This window comes from Lissotriton helveticus, chromosome 8 (genome assembly GCF_964261635.1).
Source record: "Lissotriton helveticus chromosome 8, aLisHel1.1, whole genome shotgun sequence".
Taxonomy (NCBI): Eukaryota; Metazoa; Chordata; class Amphibia; order Caudata; family Salamandridae; genus Lissotriton; species Lissotriton helveticus.
Genome location: NC_136069.1, coordinates 1,486,377,271 through 1,486,403,503, shown reverse-complemented (window position 1 = coordinate 1,486,403,503; position 26,233 = coordinate 1,486,377,271).

Sequence of the window (26,233 nt, the reverse complement as noted above, 5' to 3'; positions counted from 1 at the left end):
TTCAAAAACATAAGGACTTAGGATTACATGCGTTACAAAAAGGATACACACGGAAAAAATTGCAAATGTACAAGATGTAAAGTCACACAAGGAGGAGATACAAGTGGATATACTCTAAGAGTCACATAAGAATGGTAGATAGTATAAAGGTCTACCGCATATACTAGTGATTAGAGTTATCTCTATATACATAGGGAAGGGATACGAATGGATATACTCTAAGAGTCACATAGGAATGGTAGAAAGTACAAAGGTCTACCGATAATCAGGTGAACAGGGCTGACATAGTCAGAGAGAAGGTTGACACAGAGCATCAACGCTCCAACATTCTGGAAGACTTGGAAAGGTGTCCATGTGTTTTGTGTGAATCACTAAAAAGAACATTATGGTAATTCATGAGCTTGAGAGTATACAATACAGGCATTAAGATGTAGCTTTTAAAGCCTTAGGCAACAGAAATGCTCCCTTTTGTTTTCAAACGAAGTTTTTAGAACTGTAGTTAATGACGGTATAATAGACTCAGTTGCAAGTGAAGTCCCTCGCCGCTGCTTCTCATTATAAATAGCTTCTTCAGAAACTTCAAAGTGTATCAAGCGAACATAATTGTTTTTATTGTAACTTTTAGAGCATCTGTAATCTGTTTTCAAGCCGTGGTTTAAACGCTTTACACCATGACAACATTGTCTAGCCGCAGAAAATACGTCCTGTAAAGATGTACCTCCTACCCACAAAATAAATACAGTATACAGAATCAGGCAGCCAGGTTGATCTATGGCCAGCCAAGATCCAGCCACACTAAGCCTCTCCTTAAGGGCCTTCATTGGCTCCCTGTTGCCCAGCGCGGCCTCTTCAAACTTGGCTGCCTGATTCACAAAGCCCTTTCCTCTCAGGGGCCCTCTTTCATTTCTTCCCTCTTACACCGATATGTTCCCCAACGTGCTCTTCGGTCCTCAAACTCCAATCTTCTTACACCCTGCTCTTTCAGGCGTAAGAAACATGGAGGCCTGAGATTCTCCACCCAGGCTCCTCTCCTTTGGAACTCCCTCCCGCCTGCACTACGCTTTCTCCCTTCCTACGCTCACTTCAGAAAATCACTAAAAACCTGGCTTTTCTCGTTAGCTCACAACTAGTCCGCCCCATGATGTGCCACACAGCCCTTCCACTCCAGCGCCAAGAAACCGCAGGTGAACATGCGCTCTACAAGTCCCATTTATCATATCATATCATACTGTGCAGTCAACAGTAATTCACATCCTCTTGCAATTGTTCCTCTTTTTTGAATGAATTTTGATTGTAGTGCTCATTATGCCTAGCCTCCTCTTAGTTCCATTCCTTACTAAAAAAGAGGTATGCTATCTGCCAGACAGGCCTACCAAAGCCCATGCATTTGTACAAAATGTTTTTTTCTGAACTTACTCTAACTTCGTTCTCCTGGACTTCCTCTCTGGGATTGGCTCTATTCCCATCCTATTGCATCCAGGGAGTGCCTGGGAACTTCTTGTAACAGCCCAAAGAATGGCATGACAAAACCTCTAAGGGAGGAAGGTTGGAAAGACAAGAATACAACGAAAAAGAAGCTACTAGTATGAGGAATATCATGTAGGCAAGGAAGAATCACTACTGCTATCCTATCATCTAATGATCAAATCTAGCCCATGATAATACTGATTGTCGAGTAAAAGCACCAGAATGTATGATAGACATAAAAGACTGGTCTTTAAGATAACGATTGACTACAACGTATGAAACTAACTTGATAAGTCAATTCTAATAAAGACAGAGAGATAAGGGTGACTAACTAGTCCAATCAGTGGCAATTTTAGTTAACTTATTGGGAAATTCCTTCCTGCCTGCCTACATCATATTCAATGACTCCGTGATTGCGCTTTTAGAAAGCAGAGTTACACACTGTGAAACACTTTGGCTCTGGTCCCGTACAGTATAGAAGATGATATCGAATTATGCTATAGAGAAATAAGAGAACATGAATAGATACAAAATCTGGAAATGTTGTCCTGTGTTTATTATCTCCTGTAAAATAAACGTTGTCCAAAAAATATGGACACCACTCACTGAAAATTCACTGTGGTTGTTATACATTTTTTCATATCAAATTAGAATATGGTAATCTTTTTTTTCACTTTTCCTGTATAACACCAATGCGTTTCTGGTGCTTCAGTGCTGCACCATTACGCCAAGCCTTCCTGTCCAACTAAGGTATACATATGTGAACTCTAAGATTAAGCTTTCCATTTTCTGCTTTGTACCACTCAAAACTTGGTAAAAACCCCAGACCTGGAAGTTTTTCATAGCCTGAGCACCAGAAAGAATCAGGCAAGAAAATTCTTACCTGAATCAAAGTACTCTACACATTGCCTTTACTTTAAGCCTGACTGACTTGTGTGATATTTAATACCAACAATTGAGTACAGGTTTATTTTATTTAATTTGTGTAACAGAAACATCTAACAGGTGGTGGCATTATAATTTGAGGTGAACACTCGTTCTCCATCTTAGATAATGCACTTTCCTACATTGCCCAACTGTACTAAATTAGGAAGTTGAGTCTCAATTGTCATACACAGAATCAGTCATTTTTCTTTACCTCTCCTTGGTGTAAAATGTAAATGTAAATGTAGGTCTACTTATATAGCGCAAACCTGTCACCCCAAGGGCATCCTGGCGCTTGCTTAGGGAACCCGTCCTGGTATTCCCCTGTGAGAAACCCCGGCAGGGTGTCCACAGGGTGAAAGCCAGGCATCCCGCCGCGAGGGGCCGTAGTGGAGATTAAGCAAGCTATTGCCCAGAGTCGCAGAGTGTGACCCCGTGAGTCGAGTAGGCACAGTCCGTGGAATTTATGAGCCCGAGACCCGCTGAGGCGGGGAATCGAACCCTGGTCCACGGTCGATCTCAGCTTCCGGGTCTGCCGCCTCTAACCACTGAGCCACGCTTCTCCATTCTACTTCATAAGGGAAGTGACATCCTTCTTTCTAACACATTGGGCCTATTTCACAAGCTGTACTTTGTAGTATATATTGTGTAGGATTTGAAAACTTACTGTAAAGTGCTATTCACAAGCTGCACTTTTTTAGTAACTTAGGGGCATATTAGCAAGAACCTCTTTAAATGATCGCCATTTAATGGCAGGAAACGGCCCCTAAAATGGCGATAATGGGCTTGCTAATATGGGTTATAGAATTCCAATAGAAGCCCAGGTTAGATGTGCAGGACATCTAACCTGGGCTTCTATTGGAATTCTATAACGCATATTAGCAAGCCCATTATCGCCGTTTTAGCGGCAGTTTCCTGATGCTAAAACGGCGATAATTTTAACGAGGTTCTTGCTAATATGCCCCTTACACATTTGAGTGAGGTTACTACATTTTGGTATTTACAAACTGCACTTTTGAGTAAGTTTACTTCATTTTGGTATTTACAAACTGCATGTTTGTAGTAACTTACACTTTTATAGCAAGTACCTACCATAATTATTTTCTATGGGAGTGTGTTGCAACCAGTGGTTGGCCATGAGTCATACTGAACTTACTACAAAAGTGTAAGTTACACAAAAGTGCAGTTTGCAAAATTGTAAGTTACCTTTGTGAACAAGGCCCAAATTGTCCATCTGTATGTCAGATTAATAGTGTATAGAATAAGGTAGACCTACACTTTTGTGTAAGTATACTTTTTTTTGCTAATCTCAAAAGACGAGTTAATAGTAGATTTATGACTCAAGAGACTCTGCAGTCAGGCGGAGAACTCTGCAAATAAAAAGATAAGCCTGTCCTATCTTTTTTGGTGCGGAGCTCTCTGCATCGACTGCGGAGCCTCTGCAGTTGTAAACTTACTATTAGTTTGTGAATAGCATAAAAAATAGTAAATTTAAACAAACGTTTAAGTTTACCTTTGTGAATCAGGCCCTCAATGTCTTGAACAGTATGAAAGAGAAAAGCTGCTACAATATTTCAGTTGGATTGCCAGCTTTCCCTTGGTAGTTTGTTAGCTCCGAGCAGGGAGACATGGGTCTACTCACCTCTACCTCCCATGAACAAACAGACACTAGTAATCCCGAGGATTACCTTCCCTCAACCAATGAAAGGGTAACCTTGAGGGTTTATTTGCCTATACAACATGCATAGACAATCCTGGTGAGAGAATCTCATAGATTTGCCTAGTGGTTGGGCTACTTATGCTCCCGTTAAAATGTATAGCAAGGGCTTGGGCAATGTCGGCGCACAAAAAAAACAGTTGTAAAAGCAACATTTTTAATAAGCACCGAAAAAAGATTGATGATTGGATACGAATTGTCAACGCTGATAATCACTGACTTGGTCCAGGGAAAACACTGACAAAACCATGCCGAAATTCACAAGTAGAAACTGAAAGCACGAAAGCAAGACAGATAGAGACAGAGCAAATGCAGGATTTCCTGTGAAGAGTAGGGAAGGATGCGACTATGTGCACAATCACATACACAGAGCTCATGTGTCCATTGCAAAATGCCATCAAGGATGAAGAAGAAATGCTTGTGGTTATACATGCCTTTCAGATTAATAATGTGCCCCAACTAAACATGTATATGCCACATAGGTTTGTATGAGCCACTATGCAGCCACATGTCTGCCTCGTCTCCGGAATCAAAGTGAGATGCAATTGCTGACTGTCGTTTGTGGTCACAGGAAAACAGTCCATATATGTGTGAAGTATTCCCTTCACTTCACAGACAGCTTACATATTAATGGAGTCCCAGTGGAATCGAATATGATATATATGAGGGAGGGTGTGCTGGAGTGACTGGAGTGCAGGGACTGCATCCAGGACCCATGTTAAATGCACAACATCATAAACCTACCAGGTCACTGGTTGCCTGTCCTGCTGTGACTTTGGAATGATAAGATTCTTTCAAGAGGGATATGTGCACCTCACACTTCGGACACCCTTCTCCCAGCCACGACCCGTGGAGGGAGATTCGGTGGGGCAGAAAGGCCGGGCAGGGGAGGGGCAGGGTGGGGGGTGCTAAAAAACGGAATATGGATAATTGGAGGTAAGTAAACAATTTAATAAATAAAACGAATTTCGTAGCGCGGGCTGCATCGCATGTTGCCTACTCCTTGAAACTCCTCTCTATGACAAAAAATGCAGCACCTTCTATGGTTTGAGGAAGCAATACTTCCCCAATCCACCTTGTATGGATTTGGGAAGCAGTACCTCCCCCAACCCACATTTCAAGGTTTGGGGTACCTCCCCAACCCACATGCTATGGTTTGGGGAAGCAACACTTCCCCAATCCACCTTCTTTGGTTTGGGGAAGCACTACCTCTCCAACCCATATTCTATGGTTTGGGAAAGCAGTACCTCCCCAATCCACATTTTATGGTCTGGGAAGAAAAGTAACTCAATCCACCTTCCATGGTCTCTGACTGTTACCTGCACAATATCTCAAGAGGTACAGTAGCAATAATGACAGTTTTACCCTTCCTTTCTCTTTAATTACGCCACTCACGCTTGGTGGAGTGCTCTGTATTACTGCTCTTGCTTGTATGTTAAGCCTTCTGATACTCACAGGCCTTGTTTGTGCAATATAAACGAATCTGATTAATAACTAAATAAAATCAATTCTTGTAACGCCAAACCAGGCTTTCTGGAGGAGTCTCACAGATACTACAATACTGGTTCGATCTCCTAGCCCACATCAAATACTAGATTCATCGCTTCCAGTCAAAACCAAAGACACATTTGTGGTTCCCCTCATCAAATACCCCAGATGAGGCATAAGAGCTTACAGTGTCCAAGGCCCCCCTCTGCAATAAGATTCCCCTTGAGACAAGCCCAATCCTCCTGTTACTGAAATTTAGAACAACTATAGGAACCTGGCTAGTCAGTGGCTAGTTATTGCTTGTCTACCTTCTGATCTAGGTTGCTGTAGGTGCCAGTGTCAAGGCCCTCCACTGGAGTGATAGATGCACTACCAACAAATACCAATAAATAATTAAATAAATAACCATTTCATTACTCCGCAACCAGAAAATGTGATTGTGATTCTGCTCATTGAAAGCCTCACAAATAATGTGTTTAAAAATTAGACCATAAGCAGCGGCGTAGATTCCATTGGTGCAGCAGGTGCAATGGCACCGGGGCCCAGCGGCCTGGGGGCCCACTGAACCCTGATTATTGTTGCATTTTATCATTCAAACAGCAGCCAAGGGGCCTATTTCCTCCCCTCCCTTACATTAGGGCCCATGATACACTGGCTACACTAAAGACCCCAAGGTTATTCGATGCACATCCTTTGGCGTAAAGTTGAAGTAATGTGTGGGGAGGAAAGTTGAATTAGAAGAAAGTGTTATATGTGAACACATGTAAGAAAATCAATAAAAACAATTTAGGGAAAAGGTATTATCCTCTTGCAGCAGGTAGCCATACTAAATAATCATCATTTCTCAGAAGGGTTTTGTCTAGATCAATATAATCCTGTTTACTCTAAACATTGAAATCTAGATCTATTTAGAACAAGCATTGCACATTGTAAACTATCCTCAAACTCACCAACTAATGTTATGCAAGTGGTACAAGCTGCATTTTAAAGTGCGGTCATTACACATTTCTGCCTGGATCCCTTTGTAGTGCAATTCAATTTTACGGAAGAAAGGCAGACAATCATAATGTATAATGAGCAGACTTCAGCCCTGACCACAGTTAAAGGGTGTTTTGGGAAGCAATAACCCATTAGGTGCAGGCTGCTATAATGAATTATTGAAGACACTAGTTACACAATGAATACAAATAGGACCCTCTCCTTTTATGGGCAAAAAGTTGTGTGCATGATATGCATTAATATTCAGCTCATTGGACACGGTATTAAATAATGTATCTAGTGTAACCAGACCAAAGACATTAAATGAAGACTGTCTCCTTGGGTGGAAGAGGAAGGCGAGATAGCAAGGCCGAGCACTACACATGATCTGAGATGCGAAGTTTCAACTGCCACACACAATATATTTTTTGTGCAGAACTGTGGCACGCTTCCTGAATTTCAGTATAATTAAACTTCAGGGAAAAGGAATTTAACGAACACAGCCTTCATGAACTGAGAACTGGATGTTAAGAACGTGCATAGAATCCTTAATGGCATCAAGAAGGCTACGGCTCCTGGGAAATTGGGCCTACAGTTTCTAAGAGCTGCACAATTGTGCTCTGCAGCTGAAGACTTTTATAATGGTTAGTAAATCGACACCATGCTTTGCGCTGTTTGCAACATACAAGTACCAGTACATAAGCTCCACTGCTGTTTGTAGTGAGGGCCAATAAGATTAAAGAGCGTACAAACGTAGGGGCATATTCACAAAAAAATGTCAGAGTGCGGACCTGCGCCAAATTTGGCAGTGCCATGCTCTGACATTTTTAAAACACCAGGATGCGCCGTATTCAAAAGAATACTGTGTGCCCCTGTGTTTCCCCTAGTGCTGGCACAAAAATGCTGCCTAGAGCCAGAGCAGGCACTCTGCCGCCATGTTGGAAGGCTGCCAGTGCTGCAGGGATAATTGTTTATGTGCAGGAAGGAACACCTTCCTGCACATATACAGTCAATAATGATGATTTGCTACTTCTATGTTTGTTGCAGAATGAAGCACACATCGAAAGAACAAAAAATTAGGAGAAATTAATAATTTATTGTCATATCACCATTCTAACGCCTGGTATTCCATAGGGCAAACAAAGTAAACACAAAGAGATGATGGACGGAGTGCTGAAACTTTTCAGGCACTCACACCCAGTCACAGATCTGGATTGAATCCATCATCATTCTTTAGATCACTTTGCCACCTCAGTTCAGACCCAGCTATATGCACATCAGTCTTGAACCTGTGCCTCATGGGAACAGTCCAGCGTGCACTGCCAAGCCAGGTCTTCCCTGAACGGAAAACATATATCCTGGGACCAGTTTTGGGGTAACACCCTTCATCAGCCAGGCTAGCTTGAATCCAGTGGCTAAGTAAGCAAGGGACCCACGTTTGGGCATACTCTGCCAACTTAGGGCGAACAAAGCAAACACAAGGAGATGATGGACAGAGCGCTGAAACTTTTCAGACACTCACCCCCAGTCACAGATCTGGGTCGAATCCATCATATTTCTTTAGCTCACTGCACCACCCCAGTTTGAACCTAGCCATATGAAAATCAGTCTTGACCCTGTGCCTCATGAAAACAGTCCAGCCCGAACTGCCAGGCCAGGTCCTCCTTGGACTCGAAACAAGAATCCTGGGACCGGTTTCGGGGTAACACCCTTCATCAGCCAGGCTAGCTTGAATCCAGTCCAAAGTGAGCAAGGGACCCATGTCTGGGCATACCCTACCAATTTAGGGCGAATAAAGCAAACACAAAGAGATGATAAATGGAGCGCTGAAACTTTACAGACACTCACCCACAGTCACAGATCTGGGTTGAATCCATTATTGTTCTTTAGCTCACTTCACCACCCGAGTTTGGACCCAGCCATATGCAAATCAGTCTTGACCCTGAGCCTCATGGGAACAGTCCAGCCTGAACTGCCAAGCCTGGTCCTACCTGGACCAGAAACAAGCATCCTGGGACAGGTTTATGGGTAACACCCCTCATCAGCCAAGCTAGCTTGAATCCAGTGGCAAAGTGAGAAAGGGACCCACATCTGGGCACTTGTTTTGATGTCTGTTCTTTACTTTGCATGATGATTGTAGATTCAGAAAAGGCTGATTATGTGATGCAGAGGGTGCCAAAAGGGGAGTAAAAGGGGATGACTGTTTTTCAGCTGCACTGAGGGAGTGTGAAGGCAGATCGTAGACTTTTCCACAGTGAGGAATCACATAGGTCATCACAAGATCAGCCTTATACACATCAATGTTCCAGTTTTTCTTCAATGAAATTTCCTATATGTTGTGATGGTGCCCTGGGTTGGTTGTTGGTCAGTAGAAGTTTAAGAAGTTTAAGAGTAAAGATTCAGGAGGTGAGTATTTTAATGGAATTTATTCCTGGTAGGCATGATTGTGGCTAGTTTTCTCCTTCATTCCATTTGGAACACACTAACATTTACAATTGCACCATTTACACACGATTTGCATTTGCTAGATTAGGTGTAGTAACTTTAGGTTTAGAAAATGTTAAGTAGGCCATGCAGACCCTAATTGGCATATGTAACAGGATTGAGTTAATGTATGTCTACACTCTCAAAATATGAACATTTTAATTTTTGTGATTAATGATAACTCAGAATAGTGCACACATTCAGAAAATAACCCAAAGCACTTTTAAATATAGTTTTATTTGTTTACCTTTATAGATTACATTGGTGACTCCTTATATAGGTCTACAAGGTGCAGCTCTGCTGCCTGTGAAGCACCACATATGCCCTTTGCCTCTTCTAATATTGTGGATTACTTCATATAGCACTGTTCATGAAAACATGACTTTTGTGTTTTAATTAAAACTCCGAGTGCGCAGGTCAGCCCTCTCGTCCTCATCTCCAGGCTCATGATGACAGTAGGAGGAGGTGTGTTGTTTAAAAACACAGCACTCTGTAGGTGGACCTTTGCATTGCACATGCGAGGGATAGAGTTGGATGAGCCAGACAATCATGGGAAAAGCCAAGCCAGGAGTCCACATTGGCTCTAAGAGTTGAAGTACGAGGCAAGCCCACAAATAAATCAGCAGCAGCAGTCACAGCATGACATAAAATGGAGATCAACTAAGAAAAAGGTGGAGGAGGGCAGGGTCTACTTAACTTGCTGGTGTGGCATGCTACAGTGCTCTCCTCCCTCTGGATAATAATGAATGGACAGTGTTCCATATTTCAATGCACCTTTATTCCAGTGCTTGTACTCCCCCCTCCACCCTACCACCCTCCATCTCCTCTCTCCCATTTCAGGTGCACCATCAGGAGTGTTGTCAAATGCATAATTCCAGCAGCTGTGTATGTGCTGGGATTGTGGGGGAACCAAGGGAAGAGTGGGCATCGTACACCATCTTTAAGTTTACTGCTAAGCCAAGTGCTCTTCAAAAGCCAGCATTTATCTTGTCTGTTAAATACTTTGGAGAAAATCTAATTGCCCTGTTGAGAGCCATAAATTAACAGTTTACAATCTGTCCAGTCCTGAGATGTTGAGGTTCGAGAGGGTAATTGAAAATTCAAAGTGTACCTGCATTGACATTGACTTCCACAGGTTACCACTTTTGCCCCCCAAAAATTGTCCATTTGTCTATGTTTTAAGAATCTGCACACATGTCCTGGTATTCGTAAAATATCACGGTAAACATATCGAGACATATAAATATTCAGTATTTAATGTTGTGATACACAAACATCGTGATGCAGGAATTTCGTTGACAAAATATCGCATTTCTAAGGTAAGTAATATCGATGTCAAAAATATCTATATTGCTAATATCGTTTACAAAAATATAGTTATAAAAAATATAGTTTTTTATTTATCTTTATGTATTTTAGTATTTGTTTCAATTGTATATGTTAGAAACTGTTTGTATAATTGTTATTGTTTTTAAATAAAGTTTTTAAATTTTGTGTTGTTTTTAAATGTAATTTAATAGTTAATTGCACATTTTAGTGTTGTAGGAGGATGTGGGGTTTGTGGGGGTACACAGTGGGAAATAAATTAATTATAATTAGTTAATAATAATTCATGTTAACTAAAACTGATTATTTAATTGATAATTAATCATGTCAATTGTGTGACTAATTTACTTTCAAGTTTTCTTTTAAGCGCGGGTTGTTGGATTTGTATGAGTAAAGGGTGGAAAATAAGTTAATTATAATTAATTATAATTCAAATTAATTGTTTATTATGTAAATTGTATAAATATTATAATTTGTAACATACATTTTATGTGTGGGTTGTAGGGTTTTTGAAGGTGCAGGGTGGAAATGTAATTAAGAAAAAAGTTATTATTATTAATTAGTATTTTATTATTAATTATTTGTTCATAATTATGTAAAGAATAAAACATGATCATATTTGTTAAGTTATATTTTGCATGTGGGTTGATTAGTTTGTAGCGGAATAAGGTGGGAAGTTAATTAAATAATAATGAATTCTTCATTTTCATTTAACTATTTAATTTATTGCTACTTTTGTAAAAACTTTAATAATTGTATATTTTATTTGATATATTAGGTGTGTTTTGTGGTGTTTGTAGTAGAATAGGGTGGGAAGTTACTTAAGTAATAATAAATGAAACATTAATTTTTCTTTTATTACAAATGTTTACATTTATTACTTAATATGTTAATTGTGTTATACTTTTTTGTTTCAATTACATTTTAATTGTTGGTTGTGATGTTTGTGAGACTATAGTGTGGTATTTTACTTAATTTAATAATATTTGTTTTAATTCATAATAATTATTAAAAATTGTAATAATTATGTGATGTGTGTAATGTTTGTTAAAATTTAGACATATCATTTTTATATTTAGAATTTTAGATGTGGGGCTATTTTATAGAGTTGTTAAATAAGTTATTTGTTTGAAGTGAACTACTCTCTCTCTACTGTTGCACATACTGAAGGGATAATAGTCAATTTTATCTCTCCGGAGTCGAACACTTTCCCTACCATTGCCCCTACTGGAGTGGGTATAGTAAATGTCACTCCTCCTGAGTCCAACTCTTTCCCTACTGTTACACAGACTAGAGCAGAAATAGTAAATGTTACCCCTCCTGAGTTCAACGCTTTCCCTACTGTTGCACAGACTGGAGTGGAAAAGAGTCCAAAGCTTTCTCTACTGTTACATAAACTGGAGTATGAATTGGTTATTTATTATTCCTAGAATTTAATAGTTTTGTTAATATTGTTTAAATATATAGTTATTATGTGCTTGTGTATTTGATTTGATATTTTTAATATATATATATCCATACTAATATAATAAAGAGAGAGCCCAAACCTCTGAGGCGGGTAATCTCAGGAACGACAGCACCAATCACAACACCCAATACAGTGTTGGAAAGGGCAGTTGAAGCAGAAGGACATAGGCTATGCAGATGCCCACCATGTACATTTAAAAGGTAAAAGAACCGTGCCAGCAAAGTAGTCCCTTGTGGGCGTGTCTGCATTGTGCTGTGGGCGTGTGCTGGGGCGTGACAAACGCTGGGGGCATGTGGTACGTTCCGCCCTTCATGCCATGTCTCATATCATGTGCTGTGGGCGTGTGCTGGGGGCGTGGGCGTGTGCGGGGGGCGGGATTACAGGAAAAAAAAGCGAGCGTTGTGACCAATATTTCATTGTTTTTTCTTCCCAGTTTCTGTACATTCCAGCTCCGGGTGTCCACCCTGCTCCCTTTAAATATCCCTGCACCCCATAATCATAACCCACACTTACTCCTTAAAATACCCCAACACCCTTAAACACTAACCCATCTTAACCCTATAAATATACCCTGTACCCCAAAACCCAAAACTATCCCTAAACCCTAAAAATACCCCTGTACCCCAAAACCCTAACCTAGCCCTGAACCCTATAAATACCCCTGTACCTCAAAACCCAAGACTACCCCTGAACCCTAAAAATACCCTTGCACCCCAAAATCCAAACCTAGCCCTGAACCCTAAAAATACCCCTGTACCCCAAAACCCAAACCTACCACTGAACCTTAAAAATACCCCTGTACCCCAAAACCCAAACATAGCCCTGAACTCTTAAAATACCCCTGTACCCCAAAACCCAAACCTACCCCTGAACCCTAAAAATACCCCTCTACCCCAAAACCCAAACCTAGCCCTGAACCCTAAAAATACCCCTGTACCCCAAAACCCATACCTATCCCTAAACCCTAAAACTACCCCTGTACCCCATAACCCAAACCTATATCTTAACCCTTAAAATACCCAAACACCCCAAAACATATACCTCAGTACCCCAAAACATATACCCCTATACCCATACTTACCATATCCAAACATTAAAAAAAACATGCTTTTACCATTCATGCAATTACAACGAATTTCGTTGTAAATGTATGCGTGGTAAAAGCATATAAAATGTAATGCCATGCTTTATAATGGCATTGCGGAGTCATGGTACTTTCGTAATGAAAGTATGCGGAGTGATGGTATGCGGAAAGAAAGTTGCGGAATAATGGGTGTTTACCCTCCCCCGGTAAGTACATTGGTGGCACGGCGGCCCACATCTCCAGCAACATACTCATATTTTTTAACCACCGATTTGAAAAATGCACAGGTCTCTCTCATTGATAGCCAGCACCGACATACACTTTTAGACACACCTCCTGCCACAAGTTCTAGAATTGTGAACTTTAGAGCTGGGGAGCTAGGTTCGAATCTCGGCATCAGCTCAACATCCTGTGATTCCAGGCAAATCGCTTTGCCTCCCCGTACCTACCACAAATGAATGTGTTTTTCTGTAACGTAAATTGTGCTCATGATATGTTGTTGAGTTCGCGCTATATAATATTGCAAGGAAAAATAAAGTAGGGAAACTCGAGTTCACACACTACTGAACGCGCACTCTTAAGTGCATCAGCAGTGCACTGTGAATCGGAGCGTTTCACAGGCCTGTCACGGATAAGAAATGCTATCAAAACGAAATCCTACAAAACAATATACTACTGGCAGGCAGCAATTCATACCCGGACAACGTCGAGATGGGCTGCTAGTATATATATATATATATATATATATATAAATATATATATATATATATATATATATATATATATATATATATATATATATATATATTACCTACTGGCGATAGCCAGTAGATATATATAGTTAGGATTGTTTTCCATAGGGAAATCGCAACATTCTATTGGGAATAACTTTGGCGCCGGTTGAGGAATCTTCCTGAAATTTTCCATAACTTTGCCTCGCGGCGCTCCGCTCCTTCCCTGAAAGTTTGGGGGGATTCGTCAAGCGGGGGCCGAGATAAAAGGGGGTCCCAAAACGTGTTTTCCCCATGTTAATTTCCATAGGGCGGTTGTCACAACAACAAATGTATGAAAGTTGGTAAACATACATATGAGGACAAAGGAAGATGGATGAGAATTCAAATACTACACCCATCTCCCTTTCATAAAGATCACAAACAAAAAGAAAGCAAGTTAATTAAAACATACTTCAAAACCAGTGGAAACTATCCACAAAACTCATGTCCCAATCTATGGGCACAATCATGAGTAGCCAAGTGCACCACAAACTAAGGCACACAACAGTGGCAAAAGAGGGATCTACAACCCCCAACTGTACAAACCAAAGAAAAAAAAAACATGTCTACCCAAAAGAAATGGAAAGGCACAGCCCAAACTAAGACAGGGTAATAAAACCTCAAAAACACTCAAAAAACCAATACGGGTGGTTTTCCACCAAACTTGGCAAAATTGTAGGGACTGGTAGCCCGATGTGCCTTTGCTATGTCTCAAGATATGTGCTCCAGTGGTTTTTCCAAAAATTAACTTTGAAAAAATATATATTGGGCTACATTGGGCTATATATATGTTAGAGCCCAAATGTAGCCCAATGTAGCCCAATGTAGCCCAAAGATGGCCACCAGAGACAAAAAACCAAATGTAGCCCAAATATCAGCCAGATGTAGCCCAACTATAGCCCAATGACAGAATGTCCCAAAATGTTCTAAAGAACAACTAGAGCGCTAACAGTCTTACTTATGACAAAAGTATGGCACACCTAAAGTCATCTTGATTGGAATAAAGTGTTAACACTTAAAACATTTAATTTGCAAAGGAACAAAATGAGGGGGTTCATTTTGCCATAGAAATTATGATTAGTGCTGAAGAAAGAAAAATTAGGGCACATTTTGAGTGACTTCTCAAATCCTCTTATATTTCATAAAAAAAATTCTGATATGCAGTCTCCCAAAATGGCCACCAGAGACAAAAGAGCCCAAATGTAGCCCAAATATCAGCCAGATGTAGCCCAACTATAGCCCAATGACAGAATGTCCCAGAGTGTTCTAAAGAACAACTAGAACGCTAACAGTCTTACTTATGACAAAAGTATGGCACACCTGAAGTCATCTTGATTGGAATAAAGTGGTAACACTTAATACATTTAATTTGAAAAGGAACAAAATGAGGGGTTTCATTTTGCCATAAAAATTCAAAGAATCCTTTTGTTGGCATGCTGTTCTTCAAAATTAAAAAATCTGGTGCACACGACGTGGTCTCATCTGGCTCTTTCCGAAGTTGGGACTGTGAGTTTTGGATGTTTAAACGGCCTGCCCGGGTCGGGGAAAGAGCCGACTGCCGTTGTTGAGCAGGTCCGCGGCGGCGTCACAAGATGCGGCCATGAGCGGATGAGAAGGAGCACGCACCGATGCAGTAAGATGCGTGCTCACATCAGTGAACCACAGCAACAAAGCAGGACAAGGGAACTTGAGAAGGGGCACCATTATTGTTGGACATTTGGTACTAGGGGCAACGTACCCACTGGGGTTTCCATATGGTGTGGACTACGTCTCCCAGAAGGGTACTCAGCCACGCCCAACCGGGCGGGAGGCGTTTAAGAGCAGAAGCACAAGCAAAACGTTTCCCCCTGCACTTTCCTTAAGCCACTGATGAAGAGAGCAACTCGAAACGCGTTTGGCTTTATTTTGGTATGATTTCGCCCTTCAAAGAATCCTTTTGTTGGCATGCTGTTCTTCAAAATTAAAAAATCTGGTGCACACGACGTGGTCTCATCTGGCTCTTTCCGAAGTTGGGACTGTGAGTTTTGGATGTTTAAACGGCCTGCCCGGGTCGGGGAAAGAGCCGACTGCCGTTGTTGAGCAGGTCCGCGGCGGCGTCACAAGATGCGGCCATGAGCGGATGAGAAGGAGCACGCACCGATGCAGTAAGATGCGTGCTCACATCAGTGAACCACAGCAACAAAGCAGGACAAGGGGACTTGAGAAGGGGCACCATTATTGTTGGACATTTGGTACTAGGGGCAACGTACCCACTGGGGTTTCCATATGGTGTGGACTACGTCTCCCAGAAGGCTATGCAGCCACGCCCAACCGGGCGGGAGGCGTTTAAGAGCAGAAGCACCAGCAAAACGTTTCCCCCTGCACTTTCCTTAAGCCACTGATGAAGAGAGCAACTCAAAACGCGTTTGGCTTTATTTTGGTATGATTTCGCCCTTCAAAGAATCCTTTTGTTGGCATGCTGTTCTTCAAAATTAAAAAATCTGGTGCACACGACGTGGTCTCATCTGGCTCTTTCCGAAGTTGGGACTGTGAGTTTTGGATGTTTAAACGGCCTGCCCGGGTCGGGGAAAGAGCCGACTGCCGTTGTTGAGCAGGTCCGCGGCGGCGTCACAAGATGCGGCCATGAGCGGATGAGAAGGAGCACGCACCGATGCAGTAAGATGCGTGCTCACATCAGTGAACCACAGCAACAAAGCAGGACAAGGGGACTTGAGAAGGGGCACCATTATTGTTGGACATTTGGTACTAGGGGCAACGTACCCACTGGGGTTTCCATATGGTGTGGACTACGTCTCCCAGAAGGCTATGCAGCCACGCCCAACCGGGTGGGAGGCGTTTAAGAGCAGAAGCACCAGCAAAACGTTTCCCCCTGCACTTTCCTTAAGCCACTGATGAAGAGAGCAACTCGAAACGCGTTTGGCTTTATTTTGGTATGATTTCGCCCTTCAAAGAATCCTTTTGTTGGCATGCTGTTCTTCAAAATTAAAAAATCTGGTGCACACGACGTGGTCTCATCTGGCTCTTTCCGAAGTTGGGACTGTGAGTTTTGGATATATATATATATATTACCTACTGGCGGTCGCCAGTAGGTATATAAAGTTAGGATTTTTTTCTCTATGGGATTTTTGAAAATTCTATGTCAAATAACTTTGGCGTTTGTGGACGGAATTGGCTGAAATTTTCAGGAAAATGGCACATTTTGTTTCTGAGCAGCCCCTGAAAATTGGGGGGGGGGTTCGTCCAGGGGGGGTCGAGAAAAAAGGGGGGTCCCAAAACGTGTTTTTAACATTGAGTTTTCCATAGGGCGGTTGGCCTCACTTTTAGCCCGAACGGCTGAATGGATTTGCACGAAACTTGGCAAAATTGTAGGGACTGGTAGCCCGATGTGCCTTTTGTAGGTCTCAATATATGTGCTACAGTGGATTTTGAGAAATTAACGTTTAAAAAAAGATATATATCTGTAACAGCGGACCGGGCAGCGCTCCAGTACGCGTACTTTTCGCGCAACGGAGCTTTGTGAAGCGAAGCTGATTGGTTCTCCGGCGTCTGTAAACATTCCAAACAGTCCGTAGCGGCCGGCATCTTGTCTCTCGGTAGGATCGAGAGACAAGAGGAGGCCAAAGCAAAGGGGCAAATGACCATAAGGGGGCATAGTAGATCCTCGCTGACCCCCTAGGTTTGATGTGGAGGTTTTAAAAGGGCCCCGCGGGGCAAAAAAAAAAAATAATAATAATAATAATCGAACGGCTGAATGCATTTGCACGAAACTTGGTAAAATATTAAGGACTGGTAGCCCGATGTGCCTTTGCTAGGTCTCAATATGTGTGCTCCAGTGGATTTTGAGAAATTAACGTTCAAAAAAAGATATATATCTGTAACAGCGCTCCGCTTCGCGTACTTTTCGCGTTACGGAGCTTTGCGAAGCTGATTGGTTCTCCGGCGTCTGTCAACATTCCAAACAGTCCGTAGCGGCCGCCATCTTGTCTCTCGGTAGGATTGAGAGACAAGAGGAGGCCAAAGCGAAGGGGGAAATGACCATAAGGGGGCATAGTAGATCCTTCCTGACCTCTTAGGTTTGATGTACCATTTTGCCAAGTTTGGTGTAATTCCGTTCAGCCATTCAGGCTGTAGACGTATGTAAATGTCCTATGGAAAATTGCATGGGGAAAACACATTTGAAAGTGTTGAAATTTAGAACCAATTAAAATGTTACTTTGGTTTTGTATTTGTGTGTGATGAAAGTTAATTGGTTATGTATATATGTCAAATGAGAGGAAACCACAGCCATTTTGTGATACTACTGTCTGAGGTACATTTGTGAGGAATTTTTGGTGGTGAATTTCTGGTGTTTGATTTACACAGTACTAACACTTCTCCTACTTTTAAAAAGGTGAGTTGTTAATTTGTAAGGGGAACTATGTTGTACACTTGAAGATAATTTGAAAAATGTTTTCTGTTATTTATTTGCAGTCCTTCTGTTATACTAAATACTTGATAAAGTTAGTTTTATATTATGTATTACTAAAAACGATAAATGAAAGTGATTATTTTTTTCTGCAATTTACAGCAAGCAATTTCAAAATAAAATGGCTCACAATGAAGAGACCGTGGCAATTTCTTTTGAATTGTCCACTACATTGATTGAAATTGAGAGCACCAATAATGAAATATTGTCACAAGGAGGAGATGACTTGAATGATTCCACTACATTGATTGAAATTGAGAGCACCAATAATGAAATATTGTCACGAGGAGATGACTTGAATGATTCCACTACATTGATTGAAATTGACAGCACCAATAATGAAATATTGTCACAAGGAGGAGATGACTTGAATGATTTTTTTGGTCAATCTGTTGATGGCGAATTTATCGAATGTTTGGAGACCATAGAGTTACAAGAATCATCATTGCAGACTTTTCATGAGGAAATTGCTGATGAGGACATGTTACTAGTTCTTTCAAATTTAGAAAATTCTGAAGAATAAATTTATATTTAGAAATCAAAAATTGTTTGAGACATTATTCATTTTTATTTTTAATTTATGAGGTTGTAGCAAAGTGATTGTAGTATAAAATGAGACTTATAGTATAGAGTGCAACATTTTTATGTTACATGGTAAGTTTACTCATATTTACTTCCCTTCTGCCACTATATTATCTCCAATGTGTATTTGACATCTCTTCTTCATCTCCGGCCTCCTTTCTCTCACTGTGTGTCTCCGATGCATCTTATCGCTGCTATTTTGTGTAATTACAGAAGAGAGTAAAATAAAATAGTTCGGAACGTGAAAAGGGGGCAAAGTAGAGTACCCCTCACCCCCTAGGCCTTTTTAGGCGGTCCCAAAAGGATCAGTTTCTGCTTTCCTGAGAGATTATGGTATGAGTTCCATATACCACAATAATTTGCATTACAACATGCAAGATATCTATCTCCTATTACCAACTTTGAGATATTCGCGCTAAGCGCGAATATCTCCAAAAAGTAACACCTGCCCTGAGCAGTTCTTAGCCATGTTATCCAATGGGAGGTGGATAACATGGCTAAGAGCATTAGCTCGGTAATGCATGAATATCGCTGACTTTTTAGCGATATTCATGCATTGCGGCCGTTTATTATCGCATTTGCGATAAACCTTGATAATAGCAAGGTTTATCTTCGATAATTTCTGACGATGCTTAGCGGTAAAAAATTCGTTGGTAAGCATCGTTAGCGATAAATATCGCTTAACTTTGGTAATATGCACCAACGTCTGTTAACGTTCGATTCGAAGGAAATGAGGAAGTGTTGAAAAACATTGTCTGCGCCATCTTGCCTTTTTTGAAATGCCACACTTTTGTCGTGCACGGCAGCCATTTTAGATGCCTTGACCAGACCCACTCTCTGCACGCTGTCGATTCGTAGCATGGCTCCCCACCCTCGCAAGCATCTTCCCCAGGCACTGGTCACCCCCGCTCTCTGTCTTATGCATCGGCAATAAACCTCCCCCCATCTGCGCTGCTCTTCCCTGAAAATCACACTCTGTGCCCGCCCGACACCTCCCTTTCGCCCTATTCACTACCGCTCCCTCTGACACTCCTCTTCCTCTGTGTCCGATTGTCCAGGCTATCACCTAGCCCTGCAGATGTAGTTTATGGCCCCAGCTGTAAAGAATCACCCCTCTTCAAAGGAGTTATAGTAGATCAAGGCCCACACCCGATGAGATCCGTCACACCACACGTGTTCCTACTATCTGAAAACCATCCTGTATTGTGATTGGGGAGGGGACTGAGCCTGAAGCGGAAGATTCCAGGAATGACTCTTTGTACATCAAAGTTTTTACAATTATGTGTCACATTAAAAATATATAGCACTCCAACAAAGTAGTAGGAATATAAAACTTTAATAACATATAAATATATACAACAAAACAAAAACAGTAAAAACATTTAAACAACGACGAGACCGTGGCAATTTCTTTTGAATTTCTGATGAGGACATGTTACTAGTTCTTTCAAATTATGAAAATTCAGAAGATGTTGCCTGGGGGTGGGTCGTCAGTAGCAGTCTGTTGTGCGAATAGTTCCAAGGCAGCAGAACGCGCTGAAATCTAGATGGCACGAAAGTGATGTCTAGTAAGTTGCCGCCCAGCAAATAACGGCGTGGGGCGCCGCGGGGGTGAGTGAGTCCAGTAGGCACCACAGCTATTCTTACCGGCATTGCAGAATTACTGCTGGGGACAATGTCTGTGCTGTAGCAGGGTCACAGCAGAAACAAAAAGGATTCTGTTGAAGATGTTGTTGGTTTTCAATTTGTATACAGTTCTGGTGTCAACTGCTATGCTAATGTAGTGGTTAATGTTTTGTTTTCTCTAGAAAATGTAAAAGAGGGGGAGGCAGTCCAAAGTTCCGTTAAAAGGGCAAAGGAAAGGATCGGTGGTTTGAACTATCAGTCAAAAAGGGGAGGGGGTGCAACAATTTTTCCTACCGGGTCACACTGTGCTTTCACCGGAACTGAGGTCTGCAGGATTCTAGTAATTCAAAGTGAGGCTGGTGACAGCATGGGAGCGCCGACGTCCCGCGGATACAGTTTCGTCACTCCACGGGCGATCATGGCAGTCATTCCCCATCGGGGGTCGGAGACTCCCGCGGCTCCTCTAGAATCTTCAAGGTCGTGGAGGACTACGGTGGTGGAGTCAACCAGTGACCGGGCCATTTCTTTATGCTGGGCCCGCTCTTGCCAGGTCGACCACCATTTTGAGAGTTCGGTAGCTACTGGCGATCGCGGGGTCAAATGAGCGGACGGGCTCCACCCTGCCGGGCGAGACGTTGCAGCATGGCCACAGTAGAAGAACCCTTTTCCGGGCGCCTGGAGCGCTGAGGGTGCAGCTGGGAAGCCTCCACCTGGGGAGGCGGGAGAGGCCTGTTCGCACCGTCTCTCCCTCCCAGTGCACCCCACGGCGTCTCGCTTGAGATTTGTTATGGCCGGACCAGGCGATGAGGACGAGGGGGGGGGGGGGTCGGAGGCATGTGCAAGACATCCCCCCCCAGTGTTGTCGCAGCCATTATTCAAGAAAGAAGAAGTGTCCCGTCCGTCTTCGGGCCGGGCTTCCGGTAGATGTCGGCCGGACGCCCCTGGCTCTGGCCCCATGAACGGGTTTCTTGGTTTATCGGCTGCAGCCGGATCCCGTCGGCCTCGGCCCCCCGACCGTTGGTGGCCGGACCGGAAGAGCATGTGGCGGGACTACCTGAAACTGTCAAGGGCCACCGCGGCCGGACTGGGAGAGAGAGGGGAGGGTCGAGGAGACATTCCCCCTCCCTGCAACTGTTCAGCGTTGTAAAGGCAATCCCCTGGCCGGGTCCCGCTGGCCTCGGCCTCTCCTCCGGCTACACCCTACGTTAGGATCTCCTGGCCGAGGCGTGGCAGCAGGACCTGCCTTATATGGGCTGCTCCCGGCTGGGCGTAGCCGCAACCCTGCCCCACCTTGGAAGTTTCCAGAGTGGGGGCGGATGTTCTACTGACTTGCATTTTCCCTAGTCTATCGATTTTTTTGGCGTGGCAGGCGGTGGGACAGCGAGGGGTGATTTGGTTTCTCTTACTGTTTTTCTGGTCTCTCACCACTGGCATATTTTAACGTTTTCTTGTTTCTAGGACATTAATAGGTTTTATCATTACGTTATGTTATCGTTTCTTTGTTCGTTGTTTAATAAAAGTTCATGTTCATCAGTGGCCTACTGATTTTCGTTTTCCTATTCTTTTCTTTCCAGGTTGTTTCATGCTAAAGTTTCTGTTAACAGGATACAGTGATCACTTCGTTATTATTGCATATGTCCTTTTCACTAGGGGTGCTCTCTGGTCGGGCCAGATGACGTATCTCTAGTAAATGGTCCGGGTGAAACAGGTGCATCAATCAGTGGGGAGTAGATAGGCATGACAGATTACAACGGGGGAGAAAGGTCCGCATTACGTACCCTTTCACTATTTGCAAAGATTTTCCTACGTATATTTGCAAACAGGGAATACCTCCAAAAAGAACCAATTCCCAAACAGTCAATGTTTGGGGAAACAATCAATCAATGAGGAACGAAATAGGCACGACGTGTTAAAGGTTTGCGTTACCTACCCTTCACTATCTGCAAAGGGAGAGAGAATATTCCTATTCTTCCTCGTTTGCAGGCAGAGAAGATTCTTAAGAGAATCAACTTCGAACAATTCAATGCTCGATTCAAACAATCAACAAGGGGTACTGTGAACACAAATGAACGCCGCTTATGTACATACACATTGGTATTATCAACAGGTTGTTCGTAATGTTTCTATTTTAGGGAGGTGAAAAAGAGATCCCATTAGTGGCCTACTGATTTTGCTCGATTCCTTTTGTTTTTTTACACGATTTTTCGCTATCTGCAAAGACTAAACAGAGTATTGCGACTCTGTGCTTGTTTGTAAATAGAGAATGAACCAAAGAGAACAATCAATCAAATGGAGAGAGAAGCAGGCACGACGGATTACAACGGGGGCAACGGGGGCAAAGGCCTGCGTTAACTACCCTTCACTATCTGCAAAGAGAGAGTACTCCTAATAGAAATGAGGGGTGGGGGGCAGCATTCAAAGCAGATCAGTGTGCATAAACACGAAAATGTTTTTACTTACCACGTACTTGACATTCGACAGCTTATGATATTTGCTATTAAAAAACCATTGAAATTCACTGAAAAAACCATAGGTTATAGACCATATATAGTTAGGAATTAGCATTTAAAAAACCTTATTTTACTCACACAAAACCATTGAAATTCCATATATAGTTAGTTGCACTAACTATATATCGCGCACCCGCAATCCACTGCTGATCATGTCACATATTACATCATTCATGACATGGTCAGTGACATCACTGATGACATCACTGATGACATCTCAAATGACATCACTGATGACATCACTGATGACATCTCATTTGACATCATTCTTGTGCTAATACGATAAACCTCTTCAGACTCTAATATAACCTTAGATACACTCAGTGTATACAGACACTCACACACTGCCACTCATCCATGGAGTTACTCACACACCCAGTCAGTCATGCAAAGAAACAATCTCACCTCCATTTCTTCAACTATACAGTTAAACACACCTTACTTATTGAAACATATACTAACACATATTTACTCTCTTATACAATCCCTGATACAAGTTCACAATGATCGATACAACCACTCACTCATTCAGTGGCTCTCATGCACAGTTATTTATATATGCCAACTCTCACATGTACTGTGTTTAACATATGTACTTACTATGACATGTAGCATTGAGATATCCATTCACTCATCAATACACTCATGCACACAGTCAACTGCCCATGTAGCTGTTTCCACATGCAGTCTTGAACTCATACACCTAGTGAATAAACTGCTCACACATCTATGCATAGAGTCACACACCTTCCAGCCACCCCCACACAAACTCAATCTCCCATAGAAATACTTGGGCAACCAATTAATAACACATATAGCCTCTCGTATAGCTAATGATCAACACATGCAGCAGTTTACATCACAACAGACATAATGATGCACAAATTAAGACAGTTTAGTCACTAACCCATGCATTCAGTGAGACACATTTAATCACTCACTCATACAGTCAGTCACGCACCTACTAAATCCTTCATCCAGACACTTATACATCCACTCATTCTTCAATATGTAAGACATATTTTAACTTTACAGAAACATACAGTCACTGGATGTTGTCATCAGTGATGTCATTTGAGATGTCATCAGTGATGTCATCAGTGATGTCATTTGAGATGTCATCAGTGATGTCATCAGTGATGTCACTGACCATGTCATGAATGATGTAATATGTGACATGATCAGCAGTGGATTGCGGGTGCGCGATATATAGTTAGTGCAACTAACTATATATGGAATTTCAATGGTTTTGTGTGAGTAAAATAAGGTTTTTTAAATGCTAATTCCTACCTATATATGGTCTATAACCTATGGTTTTTTCAGTGAATATATATATATATACATATATATTCTTTACCATACCAAACTTCTGATGAAAGAAGGCGCTGACTCCGTGAGTTTCAATTCAAACGTATTTATTCCTTATTTCAGTTTCTGCTCAGACGCGTTTCGACGGACTCCTGCCGCCTTGTTCACTAACAAATGCATACTGACATTCAAGCTTATATATACAGAAAAGCACATTGTCACTGATTGGGTAGTCTCAGTTGATGCTAATGGCAGTTGCTATAGTTACATGGTTACACCCTAGGTGATGACGCTGCTTGACATATGACTTGCACATTTGAGCCATCATGGAAGTCTTTCTACTGTTACTGTTGAATCACATATAACAGAAAATTGCAGCATATATTCACCAACAAACTTCGTGCTTAAATTATACAATGTGATCCATAGCGCATAACATTACTGTGAAAACGAACATTTCAAACCCCCACTTTCCACCGATTGTGGTTTACGTATGTCAAGCCCATGTTTCAGCGAATCCTATGTATTCCTGCATACAGGGTGGACATGTCTGCTCATATAAGCATGCTGATTGGGCTGGCGCTGTAATCTCAAATTTGCCAGATCCCTTGGCGCGCTCTGAGGGGTTGACAACACCTTTTATTATCCTGACTCGGTGAGTTCTAGAGTAAAACGGCGCGCGCGCGCTGTCTGGCCCTTAAGCCTAGTGCAGTTAAACTAATGTTTGTGGATTAGTGCTCCTGCTGAATAGGGGATAGCGAGCGGGACCTGTCACTGTTATGTTACATTACAAGTGCTGTTCACTGACTGGCGGGGGTTGCCTAATGTGTGGCATGGTGTGAGATGTTCGCTGTCATGTTGCATGTTTTCTCCCTATAGTGATATTCATGTGCACAGTGTATTTACAGTGAATTTAAAAAATGCAGTTGTTCACGGGTACTCGGGAAAATGGAAGCAGACGGGACGCTGTGATGTGTTTGTTCAAATGTGGACACTAAGGGCCTCATCCGCATTCAAACCTGAAGGGATCTTGGAGTTCAATAGAATTATGTATCTAGACTCCAGGCGGCGTAACGCAAGTTTTCGATTACCACCTCTTGGGTTCTTGGGGATGCTGTCTATAACAAAGTATGTTAGACCATCCGCATTGCCCCCATGGGACTCATGAATGTGTCGCGCCACTGGGTATGCCTGGTCCAGGTTTGCAACCGCCCTCAGGTGTTGCAGAATTCTCACGTGGACGGGATGAATAGTAGATCCTACATATCTTTTGCCACACTGGCACGTCAATACGTACACAGCAAACTCAGTTTTGCATGTGAAGTGTTCCCTTAAAGTGTATTTCTTCCTCCTGAAGGGTAATTGGACCTCAGTGGTATTGATGCCATGCATGCAGGCCTTGCATTTCATGCACTTTTTGAACCCCTTTTGGGACTGTAGCCAATTTTTCTTCTTTTTTAGAACCGGTGCATTAACCACCAGGGCATTGCGCATTGATTTTGCTTTTCTGAAGGATATCAGTGGACTCTCGCCTACTTCACTCCCTATAGTAGGGTCGTTGTGTATCAATGGCCAGTGCCTTTTCAAGATTTTACGGAGGTTCGAGTGGTACCGGTTGTAGCCTGTTATGAGTCTAGGGGGTTGTCTTGCCTGGCTTTGTGTAACTGCTTCATTCGCCACTGGAAATATTAGATCTTTTCTATTCTTGGTGTTACACTTCACTTCTGCTTTCCTGCATGTTTCTGGGGTGTACCCTCTTTTTTGGAGTCGCGAGAATAGATTAGTTTTGGCATTGGCAAGACCCTCAGTAGTGCTACAATTGCGTGTCATCCTGAGGCATTCTGCATAGGGAATCGATTGTTTGAGAGAGGTGGGGTGGAAACTGTGGGCATGCAGAATCCCATTACCTGCAGTTGGTTTCCGGTATGTGCGCGTTTGGATTCTATCCTGCTCCACAAACAACTCTATATCTAGAAATTGTATAGTTTCTGTGCTAGTGTTGCAGGTAAACTTTAAATTTAAACCATTCTCAT